Raw genomic sequence first — 13629 nt, forward strand, 5'->3', positions numbered from 1 at the left:
TAGGATCTATTGAGTGCTTACTAGTCATTCATTCAATAGTATCTATTGACCACTCACCATTCATTCCTTCAATAGTATCTATTGAGCGCTCACTAGTCATTCATTCCTTCAATAGTATCTATTGAGCTCTTACTAGTCATTCATTTAATAGTATTTATTTAGCGCTTCTTATTCATTCGATAGTATTTATTGAGCGCTCAGTATTCATTCATTCAATAGTCTTCATTGAGCGCTTATTATTCATTCATTCAATAGTATTTATTGAGCTCTTACTATTAATTCATTCAATAGTGTTTATTGAGTGCTTACTATTCATTCATTCCTTCAATAGTATCTGTTGAATGCTTATTATTCATTCAATCATTCAATAGTATCTATTGAGTGCTTATTATTCATTCATTCAATAGTATTTATTGAGTGCTTACTATTCATTCAATAGTGTTTATTGAGCACTTAATATTCATTCAATAGTATTTATTGAGCATTTACTATTCAATAATTCCTTCAATAGTATCTATTGAGCGCTTACTATTCATTCATTCATTCAATAGTATCTATTGAGCGCTTACTATTCATTCATTCATTCATTCAATAGTATCTATTGAGCGCTTACTAGTCATTCATTCATTCAATAGTATCTATTGAGTGCTTATTAGTCATTCATTCAATAGTATTTATTTAGCGCTTATTAGTCATTCATTCAATAGTATTTATTGAGCGCTCACTATTCATTTATTCAATAGTCTTTATTGAGCACTTACTATGTGCAGACCACTGTACTAAGCGCTTGGAATGGACAAATCGGCAGAGACAGTCCCTGCCCTTTGACGGGCTTACAGTCTAATCAGGGGAGACGGACGGACAAAAACAATAGCAATAAATAGAATCGAGGGGATGGATGAACATCTCATTAAAACAACAGCAAATAAATAGAATCAAGGGATGGACATCTCATTAACAAAATAAATAGGGTAATAAAAATATATACAGTTGAGTGGACGAGCACAGTGCTGAGGGGAAGGGAGAGGGGGAGGAGCAGAGGGAAAGGGGGGAAAAGGGGGCTTAGCTGAGGGGAGGTGAAGGGGGAGTAGAAGGGGAGCAGAGGGAAAAGGGGGAGCTCAGTCTCCTCGGGGGGGGGGGGGGCGGGGGACGTCGCGTAACTAGTCAGGAGGCAGGGCCTGGAGTCAGTGGACGGGGCTTAGACTGTGAATCTCACTTGGGACAACCTGGTTACCCTGTATCTCCCCCAGCGCTTAGAACAGTGCTCTGCACCTAGTAAGCGCTTAACAAATACCGACATTATTATCATTATTATAAATGACAGTTTCATCAAAGTCATTATCAAATAGAAAAATGGGACACAGATTAGAGGACATCTGCTTAACGAAGCCACGGCCGTTTGCTGATGAAAAAATAATCCCTCCCAGAAAAAAACACGTGGATTTGTAAAAAGGCAGTAAAGATATTCAAGGGCTGTTCAGAAGCCAGTGCTCTCCTCTTGAGCTCTGAGGACATTCATTACTTATTTTTATTTAACATTTATTACACTCCCTAAGAGTGCTGGCATCTACGGAACAAGGAATTAGTATCGCCTAATAAAATGCCCAGCCAACACCCAGGAGATACTCCAAAGTCTTTGTTAATGAAGATTAATCACGCTACATACGTAATCTCCTCAGGGATGTTACTCCTCTCTTCACTGCTCGGGTCGAGGCCTCAGTCTGAGGGGGAGAGGAGGAGGTTCAGAGGGGGAGTCCCAGATGTCTTCAGCCCCTGGTTGGAAAGGGCCAGATCCCAAATAATAATAATGATGATGGTGGTATTTGTTAAGCACTTACTATGTGCAAAGCACTGTACTAAGCGCTGGGGGGATACAAGGTGATCGGGTTGTCCCACGTGGGGCTCACAGTTTTCATCCCCATTTTCCAGATGAGGGAACTGAGGCCCAGTGAAGTGACTTGTCCAAAGTCACACAGCTGGCAAGCGGCTGAGTCAGGATTCGAACCCATGACCTCTGACTCCCAAGCCCGGGCTCTTTCCACTGAGCCACGCTGCTTCTCGTGGCAGACAGACAATCAGGCAGACTGCCCGGTATTGACAGGGGCCCTGGGAGGCTGGCTGCCTCAGTGAGTCAGTCAGTCGATCATATTGACTGAACGCTTACTGCGTGCAGAGCACCGTATCAAGCGCTTGGGAGAGTACAACAAGAAACACATTCCCTGCCCCCAGTTAGCTTACAGTCGAGAGGGGGAAAAGGATATTAATATGAATATACAATATAGCACATAAATATAACGATAAATAATGTTGGTACTTTTTAAGCACTTACTATGTGCCAAGCACTGGAGTCAGGTTGGACCCAGTCTCTGTCCCACATTGGTCTCACTCTCTTAATCCCTGTTTTTTACAGATGAGATAACTGAGGCCCAGAGAAGTGAAGCGACTTGCTCAAGGTCACAGAGCAGACACGAGGCAGAGCCGGGATAAGAACCCATGACCTCCCAGATTCATGCTCTATCCACTATACCACTCCGCTCATTTGTGTATATTTTTATTACCCTATTTATTTTGTTAATGTGATGTCCATCCCTTTGATTCTAGTTATTGCTATTGTTTTAATGAGATGTACATCCCCTCGATTCTGTTTATTGCTGTTGTTTTTGTCCGTCCATCTCCCCCGATTAGACTGTGAGCCCGTCAGTGGGCAGGGACTGTATCTACTGCCGATTTGTACATTCCAAGCGCTTAGTACAGTGCTCTGCACATAGTAAGCGCTCAATAAATACTATTTAATGAATGAATACCACGCTGCTTCCCACTCTTATATTTATATTCATGTGATGAGGATCATTATATTAATATACTATTTAAAATTGTGAGCCCCACGTGGGACAACTTGATCACCTTGTATCCCCCAGCGCTTAGAACAGTGCTTTGCACATAGTAAGCGCTTAACAAATACCACAATTTATTTATTTTACTACATCGTCTCTGGTCTCCCTCTCCTTCCCCCGGCCCTTCCGCAATAGGCTGGATGGAGCCCAGCGGCCTAAGCCATCTGCTACAACTTTTATCGAGAAGCTTTTATGAGAAGCACCGTGGCTCGGTGGAAAGAGCCCGGGCTTGGGAGTCAGAGGTCATGGGTTCCAATCCCAGCTCTGCCACTTGTCAGCCGGGTGACTGTGGGCAAGTCACTTCACTTCTCTGTGCTTCAGTTACTGACTGTGGGCAAGTCAGTTAACTTCTCTGTGCCTCAGTTCCCTCATCTGTAAAATGGGGATGACGACTGTGAGCCTCACGTGGACAACCTGATTACCCTGGATCTCCCCCAGTGCTCAGAACAGTGCTCTGCACATAGTAAGCACTTAACAAATACCAACATTGTTATTATTATTATTATTCATTCATTCGCCTCCCCCGATTAGACTGTAAGCCCGTCAAACGGCAGGGACTGTCTCTATCTGTTGCCGACTTGTTCATTCCAAGCGCTTAGTACAGTGCTCTGCACATAGTAAGAGCTCAATAAATACTATTGAATGAATGAATGAATTTATTGAGCACTTACTATGTGCAGAGCACTGTACTAAGCGCTTGGAATGTACAAGTCGGCAACAGATAGAGACAGTCCCTGCCCTTTGATGGGCTTACAGTCTAATCGAGGTCGTGGTTGCGGTGAGATGTGTGGAAGCAGCACTGAGTGTGAGCGAGTGTTTGGCGTTTATTTTCCTACGCCAATCCAGTCGGGACACTCGGCTCCTCTAACTCCAAACTACTCACTGTAACTCGAGCTCATCTATCGCACCACCGATACCTTATTCACATTCAGTCTCTGGCTTGGAACTCCCTCCCCTCTTCACACCCAACAGACCACGGCTCTCCCCACCTTCAGTGCCTTACATCTCCTCCGAAAGGCCTTCCCGAACCAAGTCCTCATCTTCCCTACTCCTTCTCCCTTCTGCGTCACCTCGGTGTCAGGCCCGGGATCTTTCCCCTAAGCCACGCTGCTTCTCTGCCAGCTCCGTTGTATTGTACTCTCCCAAACCCTCAGTACAGTCAGCACTCCATAAAGACCACTGATAATAATAATAATAATGTCGGTATTTGTTAAGCGCTTACTATGTGCAGAGAACTGTTCGAAGCGCTGGGGGAGATCCAGGGTAATCAGGTTGTCCCACGTGAGGCTCACAGTTAATTCCCATTTTACAGATGAGGTAACTGAGGCACAGAGAAGTGAAGTGACTTGCCCACAGTCACACAGCTGACAAGTGACAGAGCCGGGAGTCGAACCCATGACCTCTGATACCGAAGCCCAGGCTCTTTCCACTGAGCCACACTGCTTCTCTGATCGATCGATGGATTGATTAACTGATTAACCAAGGCTGGCTTGGTCCAAAAGTCCCGCACAGGGATTCGGCTATCCTGCTGCACAACCAGGATCGAGACACACATGAATTCTTGCTCTTGGCATGAGCTATCATTCTCACTAATCTTATCCTTATCCGGTATTTCTCAACCGCTCAGCATCTCTTTACCCTTGTGAGGGCCCAGCTTTCTGTTCAGTCATTTCCTGGTCTTTTGCAACCTCTCAGTCCCTTTCCTCTCGCGGAGACTCGGCATATTCTGTCCACTTGGGCAAAGAAGTTATTTGCTCATTCCAGTTGTCCCCCACTCTCCGGTTTCAAAGCCCTATTAAAATCACATCTCCCCCAAGATGTTTTCCCCGACTAAGCCCCTAAATCCCCCATTCCCTCTCCCTCCCGCATCGCCTACGTACTTGGATCCATACCCGTTGGGCTCTTGATGTTCACCCCACGGCACTCACGTATATACTCGTAATTTATTTCAATGCCTGTCTCCTCCTCAAAAATGTGAACTCCTTCGGGGCTGGGAATGTGCCTACCAACTCTGTAGTATTGTACCTTCCCAAATGCTCGGCACGGTGCTCTGCACACAGTAAGCGCTCACTGAATACCACTGACTGATAAATCAGCCACTGTGGCAACTCCTGAGGAGCTGCACTGTTGAGACCCTCAGCTGTAATGTCACATCCTGCCCCAGATCTTGATAGTCGCTGAATATACAGGGCACTGGCCCCGCTCCAGAAATAACTGAAACCCATCCAGCTTTCTTCCACACCAAACCGTGTAGAGGGGAGCAAATGTGTGTGAGGTAATGGCAGGAAACATCTTAAACTAGTTTCAACCAGTTGAGAAGCAGCGTGGCTCAGTTGAAAGAGCACGGGCTTGGGAGTCAGAGGTCATGGGTTCGACTCCCGGCTCTGCCACTTGTCAGCTGGGTGACCCTGGGCAAGTTGCTTAACCTCTCTGTGCCTCAGTTCCCTCATCTGTAAAATGGGGACTAAGACTGTGAGCCCCACACGGGACAACCTGATGACCTTGTATCTACCCCAGTACTTGGAACAGTGCTTGGCACATAGTAAGCGCTGAACAAATACCATCATCATCATTATTATTATTTGAGGAAGTTCAGCATCCTTCCTGAGACTCTTGCTCTTCTGGAGCCTGAGCCTCTTGTTCCCTAAACTTGCGGTCTCTTGGTCATGAAATCAGTCAATCAATCAATAGCATCTTCTGAGTGCTTACGGGACTTACTTAATGGGAGAGTACAATACAGTAGAATCGTTAGACACGATCCCCGTCCTTGAAGAGTTTACCGCCCTGCGCTCAGTTTTCCCAGAATGGGGGTCACTGTCATAGTGAGTTTTTACCAAGGAGTGCGGCTGCCATTCTGGGTGAGCAGAATTGATTTTATAGATGGGCAAAGCAAGTGCTTTCATGAGGCTGCCCATCTGAAAGATCTGCAATTCCCTCCATGCGAAATCTCCAAGGATGGGATTAGATTCTAAGATCCTCAATTACGTTTTAAGCTCCTTGAGGTAAGTGACTCCTTTATTTTTACCATTAAGCTCTCAGGTTCACTTCTTGGCACACAGAGGCTTTCAAAAAAAAATTCAGAATAAAGGAATCTCTCTGCTTCTCTCCCCTGTTCTGAACCCAGGGTTTGGAGTCCTTAAGCAAGGCTGTAGTTCATGGTCCTGGGCTAGAAGAAAAGAGGGAAGATGAGGGAGAGGCAAACCGCGATCTCATCTATCTCGCCGCAAACCTCTTGCCCACGTCCTGCCTCTGGCCTGGAACACCCTTCCCCCTCATATCCAACAGACAACTACTCTCCCCCTCTTCAAAGCCTTACTGAAGGCACATCTTCTCCAAGAGGCCTTCCCTGACTAAACCCTCATTTCCTCTTTTCCCTCTCTTCTGCTTCGCCAAGCCTCACAGCACTTATGTGGTAAAAATACCATAATTTATTTCTGTTAAGATCTGTCTCCACATCTAGACTGTAAGCTATGGTAAAATATACCATAAATAATATGGTAAAAATGCCATAATTTATTTCTATTAAGATCTGTCTCCACATCTAGACTGTAAGCTATGGTAAAATATACCATAAATAATATGGTAAAAATGCCATAATTTATTTCTATTAAGATCTGTCTCCACATCTAGACTGTAAGCTCACTGTGGGCAGGGAATGTGTCTGTTGTTGTGTTATATTCTCCTAAGTGCTCAGTACAGTGTCTACACACTGTAAGCACTCACTGATTGACTGATTGGGAAGGGGTGTGGGTGGGTGTCTGTCTGTGATGGCCTGAGTGATTTCCTTTTCAGTCCTTTCCAGTTTGTCTGCCTCTTTCTGCTTTTCTTCCAATCGGTCTTTTGTCTGAGTCGGGTGATTTCTCATCTTTCTTTCTCTCTCCTCCCTTTGTGGTTGTTTCTCCCATTTTAAGTTTGGGCTTCTGACCCCATAACCTGAAAATCCTGTCTCTCTGAAACCAGGTCATCATCATCATCATCAGTGGTATTTATTGAGTGCTTACTGTGTGCAGAGCACTGTACTAAGAGCTTGGGAGAAGATAATACCAAGTTGGTACAAGATAAGTTGGTAAACATGTTCCCTGCCCACAGCAAGCTTACAGTCAATAATAATAATGTTGGTATTTGTTAAGCGCTTACTATATGCATAGCACTGTTCCAAGTGCTGGAGCACTGTTCTAAGCGCTGGAGTCAAGAGAGGGGAAGACCAACATTAATGTAAATAGATATTTTATACATTATTTATAAAGTGTTTTGCTCTCTTCTCCATCTCATCCCCCATTACGTTTTGGAAGCAGCATGGCTTAATAAGCCAGGTGGGGAGGGTTCAGATCTAAAATAACTTTTTCATCAGTTTAGGTTTTACAAAAGTATGGTCTGAAAATTACAAATGCTGTTTGATAAATATTGAGGAGAAATTTATCGGGCAGAAAGCTCTTTCATTCATTTGTTTAAAAAATTAGTCTGGTAAATGAAAATCTACCAGCTTCCTACTATAGTTATCTTTTCTAATTATAGCATAAATTCTCTACTTGGGTTTCTTGGGAGATGTTTCTAGTAATAGAACAGACATCCTCTAACCTGGTTTCAAATATGCTTCAGTTTACTAATTAAAATGCCCAAGTTAGCACAGGAAGTTAGGAGTTTAGGGGTGGTGCACAAACTCTTTTTAACATCAAGGAAACAGCTCCCGGAAACCAAAACGGTTTTTATCTAGTATTTTGTTCTCCTTTTCGTTTCCATCCGATATGAATTACAGTCCAGAAGAATGAAATAAAACCTACCTCCCTTAGTTCTTTGAGGTCCTTTTCATGCTGTAGGGTGCATGAGACTTCACATTACCATCTCTTCCAAAGGGTTTGGTGAAGATTCATTTAAGTTATGGGTGAGTAGCTATTGCAACTCTCATAATTTGAAATATTTCTCGTTTCAACCTCTCCTCTCTCCAGGACTTTCTGTGTTTCTTCTTCCTCTCTCATTTTTCTTCCCCCTGTGGGTTATTATTTTCTCATCCACCTTATTGGAATAAAACAAAAAGTAGAGGTAAATTACCATAAGAACTTGAGAGTTCGCAGGTCCTAGGTTTATAAAACTGCAGCCTCACCCAGCACAATTTACAGATAACAGAGACTTCAAATTTCCTTTGTGTACACATTAAGATCCCTTAAATATACGTTCCCTGAGATAAGATTCTTACGGAATTCCTACTTGGCAAGTTTCCTCATAAATGCATTTAAGATCTGTTAAAAACCAATTTAGGTTTTCAAGATAAGATCCTCAAAAAGCTACCCCCAAGCATATGGAGACTATACTTTGCAAACTAAACAATAAAGCAAGCAAATACCTCCAAGAGATTATTTCCAGTTATCAGTACGACACCAAAGAACAAAGTTGAGAAATGGGATTTTCTTGGATTTTAATTTTTTTTTGGTAGGGGCAACAATATCAACGAACTCAGACAAATCATCGCTTTTTGAAATGGGCACTAATTTTTTTAATGGAATTTGTTAAGTGCCAGGCACTGCGCTAAGGGCTGGGGTAGATACAAGGTAATCCAGCACATGGGGCACACAGCATTAATCCCCATTAAGCGCTTAACAAATACCAACATTATTATTATTATCAAGGCCGCACGGGTCTCGCAGGACCTCGGCTTCAACACTCCTCTAATACCGACTGTGCCTCGATCTCCTCGCTCTCACCACTGACTCAGTGCTCGTGCCCTCCCGCCTGGAGGTCCCTCCTCCTTTATACTTTCATTCATTCAATAGTATTTATTGAGCACTTACTATGTGCAGAGCACTGTACTAAGCGCTTGGGATGAACAAGTCGGCAACAGATAGAGACGGTCCCTGCCGTTTGACGGGCTTACAGTCTAATCGGGGGAGACGGACAGACAAGAACAATGGCAATAAATAGAGTCAAGGGGAAGAACATCTCGAAAAACAATGGCAACTAAATAGAATTGAGGCGATGTACAATTCATTAACAAAATAAATAGGGTAACGAAAATATATACAGTTGAGCGGACGAGTACGGTGCTGTGGGGATGGGAAGGGAGAGGTGGAGGAGCAGAGGGAAAAGGGGAAAAAGAGGGTTAAGCTGCGGAGAGGTAAAGGGGGGATGGCAGAGGGAGTAGAGGGAGAAGAGGAGCTCAGTCTGGGAACGCCTCTTGGAGGAGGTGAGTTTTAAGTAGGGTTTTGAAGAGGGAAAGAGAATCAGTTTGGCGGAGGTGAGGAGGGAGGGCGTTCCGGGACCGCGGGAGGACGTGACCCGGGGGTCGACGGCGGGATAGGCGAGACCGAGGGACGGTGAGGAGGTGGGCGGCGGAGGAGCGGAGCGTGCGGGGTGGGCGGTAGAAAGAGAGAAGGGAGGAGAGGTAGGAAGGGGCAAGGTGATGGAGAGCCTTGAAGCCTAGAGTGAGGAGTTTTTGTTTGGAGCGGAGGTTGATAGGCAACCACTGGAGTTGTTTAAGAAGGGGAGTGACATGCCCAGATCGTTTCTGCGGGAAGATGAGCCGGGCAGCAGAGAGAAGAATAGACCGGAGCGGGGCGAGAGAGGAGGAAGGGAGGTCAGAGAGAAGGCTGACACAGTAGTCTAGCCGGGATACAACGAGAGCCCGTAACAGTAAGGTAGCCGTTTGGGTGGAGAGGAAAGGGCGGATCTTGGCGATATTGTAGAGGTGAAACCGGCAGGTCTCGGTAACGGATAGGATGCGTGGGGTGAACGAGAGAGACGAGTCAAGGATGACACCGAGATCGCGGGCCCGAGAGACGGGAAGGATGGTCGTGCCATCCACGGTGATAGAGAAGTCTGGGAGAGGACCGGGTTTGGGAGGGAAGATGAGGAGCTCAGTCTTGCTCATGTTGAGTTTTAGGTGGCGGGCCAACATCCAGGTGGAGACGTCCCGGAGGCGGGAGGAGATGCGAGCCTGAAGGGAGGGGGAGAGGACAGGGGCAGAGATGTAGATCTGCGTGTCATCTGCGTAGAGATGGTAGTCAAAGCCTGACTTTATACCTGACTTGATCGTCACCCTCCCCATCTTCAAAGCCTACTGAAAGCACACTCCTCCTGGAAGCCTTCCCTTCCTAACCTCTCATCCCCCACCCTATTTTTCTTCCCTATTTGCTTGACTCTACGGCCCCTAAGACCTTACTTACATATCCTTATGCCTGGTTTCCTCTCCTACCTCTTATTTTCATGTCTGTCTCCCCCCAAATAGATTGTAAACTTCTTGAAGGGAGAGGGTCTATTTTACTTAGTTTATTGTATTCCGGCACTTAATACAGTGTTCTGCAAGCAGCAAGTGTTCAATACTGTGGCTCAGTGGAAAGAGCCTGAGCTTCGGAGTCAGAGGTCATGGGTTCGACTCCCGGCTCTGCCCCTTGTCAGCTGCGTGACTGTGGGCAAGTCACTTCACTTCTCTGTGCCTCAGTTACCTCATCTGTAAAATGGGAATTAACTTTGAGCCTCACGTGGGACAGCCCCTGATGACCCTGTATCTCCCCAGCACTTAGAACAGTGCTCTGCACATAGTAAGCGCTTAACAAATACCAACATTATTATTACCATTAATTACTTTCTTGACCACATTCATCAATGGGATTTGGTCCCCCTACGGACAAATGTCAAGCAGTGTGGCCGGGTGGCAAGGGCATGGGCTTGAGAGTCGGAGGACCTGGGTTCCAATCCCAGTTCTGTTATTTCTCCGCTGTGGGACCTGGGGTAAGTCACTCTGTGGCTCAGTTTCCTCTTCTCCCAAAAGGGGATTAAGACTAGGAGTCCCATACGGAGAAGCAGCGTGGCTCAGTGGAAAGAGCCCGGGCTGGGGAGTCAGAGGTCATGGATTCAAATCCCAAATCAGCCGCTTGCCAGCTGTGTGACTCTGGGCTAGTCACTTCACTTCTCTGTGCCTCAGTTCCCTTGTCTGTAAAATGGGGATGAAGACTGTGAGCCCCTGTTGGCACAACCTGATCACTTTATATCCTCTTCAGCGATTAGAACAGTGCTTTGCACATGGTGAGCGCTTAACATGCTACTTCTCTGACCTTGCGTGGCTTAGTGGAAGGAACACGGGCTTGGTAGCCAGAGGTCGTGGGTTCTGATCCCAGCTCCGCCACTTGTCAGCTGTGTGACTTTGGGCAAATTGCTTCACTTCCCTGGGCCTCAGTTGCCCCATCTGTCAAATGGGGATGAGGACTGTGAGCCCGACATGGGACAACCTGATCACCCTGTATCCTCCCCAGCGCTTAGAACAGTGCTTTGCACATAGTAAGTGCTTAACAAATACCATTATTATTCATTGGAACTGGTTATATTTATGTAATCCCTATGCAATATCCACTGTGATTTTATGCTCTTTCTTTCTAAATAATAATAATGTTGGTGTTTGTTAAGTGCTTACTCTGTGCAGAGCGCTGTTCTAAGTGCTGGGGGAGATACAGGGTCATCAGGTTGTCCCACGTGGGGTTCACAGTTAATCTCCATTTTGCAGATGAGGTCACTGAGGCCCAGAGAAGTGACTCACCCACAGTCACACAGCTTCCAAGTGGCGGAGTGGGGATTCGAACCCATGACCTTGGACTCCCAAGCCCGGGCTCTTTCCATGGAGCCCTTGGAGGTGGATATATTTACTTAATCCCCATGAAGTGCCCATTGTGATTTTATGCTCTTTCTTCCTAAATAATAATAATAACGTCGGTGTTTGTTAAGTACTTACTATGTGCCGAGCACTGTTCTAAGCACTGGGGGAGATACAGGGTCATCAGGGTGTCCCACGTGAGGCTCACAGTTAATCCCCATTTTGCAGATGAGGTCACTGAGGCCCAGAGAAGCGAAGTGCCTTGCCACAGTCACCCAGCTGCCAGTGGCAGGGTCGGAATTCAAACCCATGACCTCGGACTCCCAAGCCCGGGTTCTTTCCACGGAGCCCATCTCCCGATTAGATTGTAAGCCCATCAAAGGGCAGGAACTGTCTCCAACTGTTGCCGACTTGTCCATTCCAAGCGCTTAGTCCAGTGCTCTGCACATAGTAAGCGTTCAATAAACACTATTGAATGAATTTTATGCTCTTTTTTCCTAAATCCTTCTCTCCCATTAAAGGGTGAGCCCCAAAGGGAGATAGCATCCCCTGCGGTTATTTCTTCTTCATTTTTCGGCCAATATTTAATTTCCAATTAGAGTCCATCAGCTGTGGACACAGCTCCCCGCTCAATGTTTATCACCCTGACGCGATGCAGGTCCTGAGCACGTGCCTGCTCAGCACCTAGTGGGCGCTTAACCCACACCAACATTATTAGTAATTATTATTAATAATTAACTACAATTAATAATTATTAATGACTATTGATAATTAATCATAATTATTAATGTTATTATTAGCAACTCTGTTGCCTTGGGCTCAGCCTAACGCTTAGAACAATGCTGTCCACACAGGGAGGTTTCAATAGGGACCACCGTTTGATTGACAGGCCTGCCCGTTGCTAGGCAGTGAGGGAAATTCCCACCGCGCAGCGGCGGGGGGCGGGGCCTCGCGCTGAGGGACGGGCCGGACAGCCAATGGGCGGCGCTCTCGGCAGGGCCGCCAACCAATGGGCGGCGACCGTCGAGGAGGGGGCGGGACCGCGCATGCGCAGATCGGCTGGTAGCTGCCGCAGCTCTTCCAGAAGACCGCCCTCAGGCCGCGCGCGATTGGCTCCTCCTCAGCCGTCCGGCGGGGCGTTCGGCCAATGGGCGGCGTTGGTGGAGGGTGGGAGAGGGGCGCGCATGCGCAGATCCCTTTTGGTCTCGCCCCCGACCGCTCCGCATAGGGGCGTAGCCCTCAGGCCGCGCGCTCAGCTCCTCCTCAACCATCTATTCCTGCCACGCGACGGGGGGGGGTGGGGCTGAGCAGCCAGCCAATAGGCGGCGGGGGCGGAAGCGCGCATGCGCAGATCCGGGAGGGACGCGCTCGGCTCCTTACCGATCCGCCCGGCGGGGGGCGGGGCCGCGCATGCGCAGATCGAGAAGCAGCGTGGGTCCGTGGCAAGATCCCACGCCGGGGAGTCGGAGGTCGTGGTCCTAATGCCTCCTCCGCCCCTTGTCCACTGTGACTCTGGGCCTCGGTTCCCTCATCTGGAAAATGGGGATGAAGACTGTGAGCCCGTCACCGGGCAGGGATGGTCTCTGTTGTCCAATAGTTCAAGCGCTGAGTCCAGTGTTCTGCCCGTAGGTAAGCGCTCAATAAAGACCATTGAATGATTGAATGTGGGACAATCTGATGGCCTTGCGTCTCCCCCAGCGCTTAGAACGGTGCTTAAGCGCTGAAGAAATACCTTCGTTATTCTTAACGCTTTGGGTCCAGCCGCTCACCACAGGCGCGGGGCGGCGGATACAGCGCCCTCGGACAGTGCGCATGCGCACTCGGCTCGTTCCCCGTCGGGCAGGGGCGGGGCCGAGCGCAGAGGGAGCAAAGGCGCGCATGCGCACGAGGGCGGTGGACAGAGCGACCTGGGACAGTGCGCATGCGCGCTCAGCTCCTCCTCTTCGCGTCTGCCCGAGGGGGCGGGGCCGAGCGCAGAGGGAGCAAAGGCGCGCATGCGCACGGGGACGGTGGACAGCTCGCCCTCGGACAGTGCGCATGCGCGCTCTGTTCCTCCCTCCCGTCTGCCCGAAGGGGACGGGGCCGAGCGCAGAGGGAGCAAGGGCGCGCATGCGCACGGGGCGGCGGACAGAGCGCCCTCGGACAGTGCGCATGCGC

At 47.8% G+C, this 13629-nt stretch overlaps 1 long non-coding RNA gene across 1 annotated transcript; it reads right to left on the bottom strand.

Annotated features, from left to right (window-relative positions):
* Positions 1 to 1305: 1305 nt before the first annotated feature.
* LOC114814216 lies at positions 1306 to 12885 on the bottom strand. Its single transcript, XR_003761965.1, has 3 exons — positions 12853 to 12885; positions 7676 to 7907; positions 1306 to 1721 (listed from the first exon to the last, which is right to left on the bottom strand). It is a non-coding gene; the product is annotated as an uncharacterized LOC114814216 (long non-coding RNA).
* Between the last annotated feature and the right edge of the window lie 744 nt (positions 12886 to 13629).

The sequence above is a fragment of the Ornithorhynchus anatinus genome, chromosome 9, assembly GCF_004115215.2.
Source record: "Ornithorhynchus anatinus isolate Pmale09 chromosome 9, mOrnAna1.pri.v4, whole genome shotgun sequence".
Taxonomy (NCBI): Eukaryota; Metazoa; Chordata; class Mammalia; order Monotremata; family Ornithorhynchidae; genus Ornithorhynchus; species Ornithorhynchus anatinus.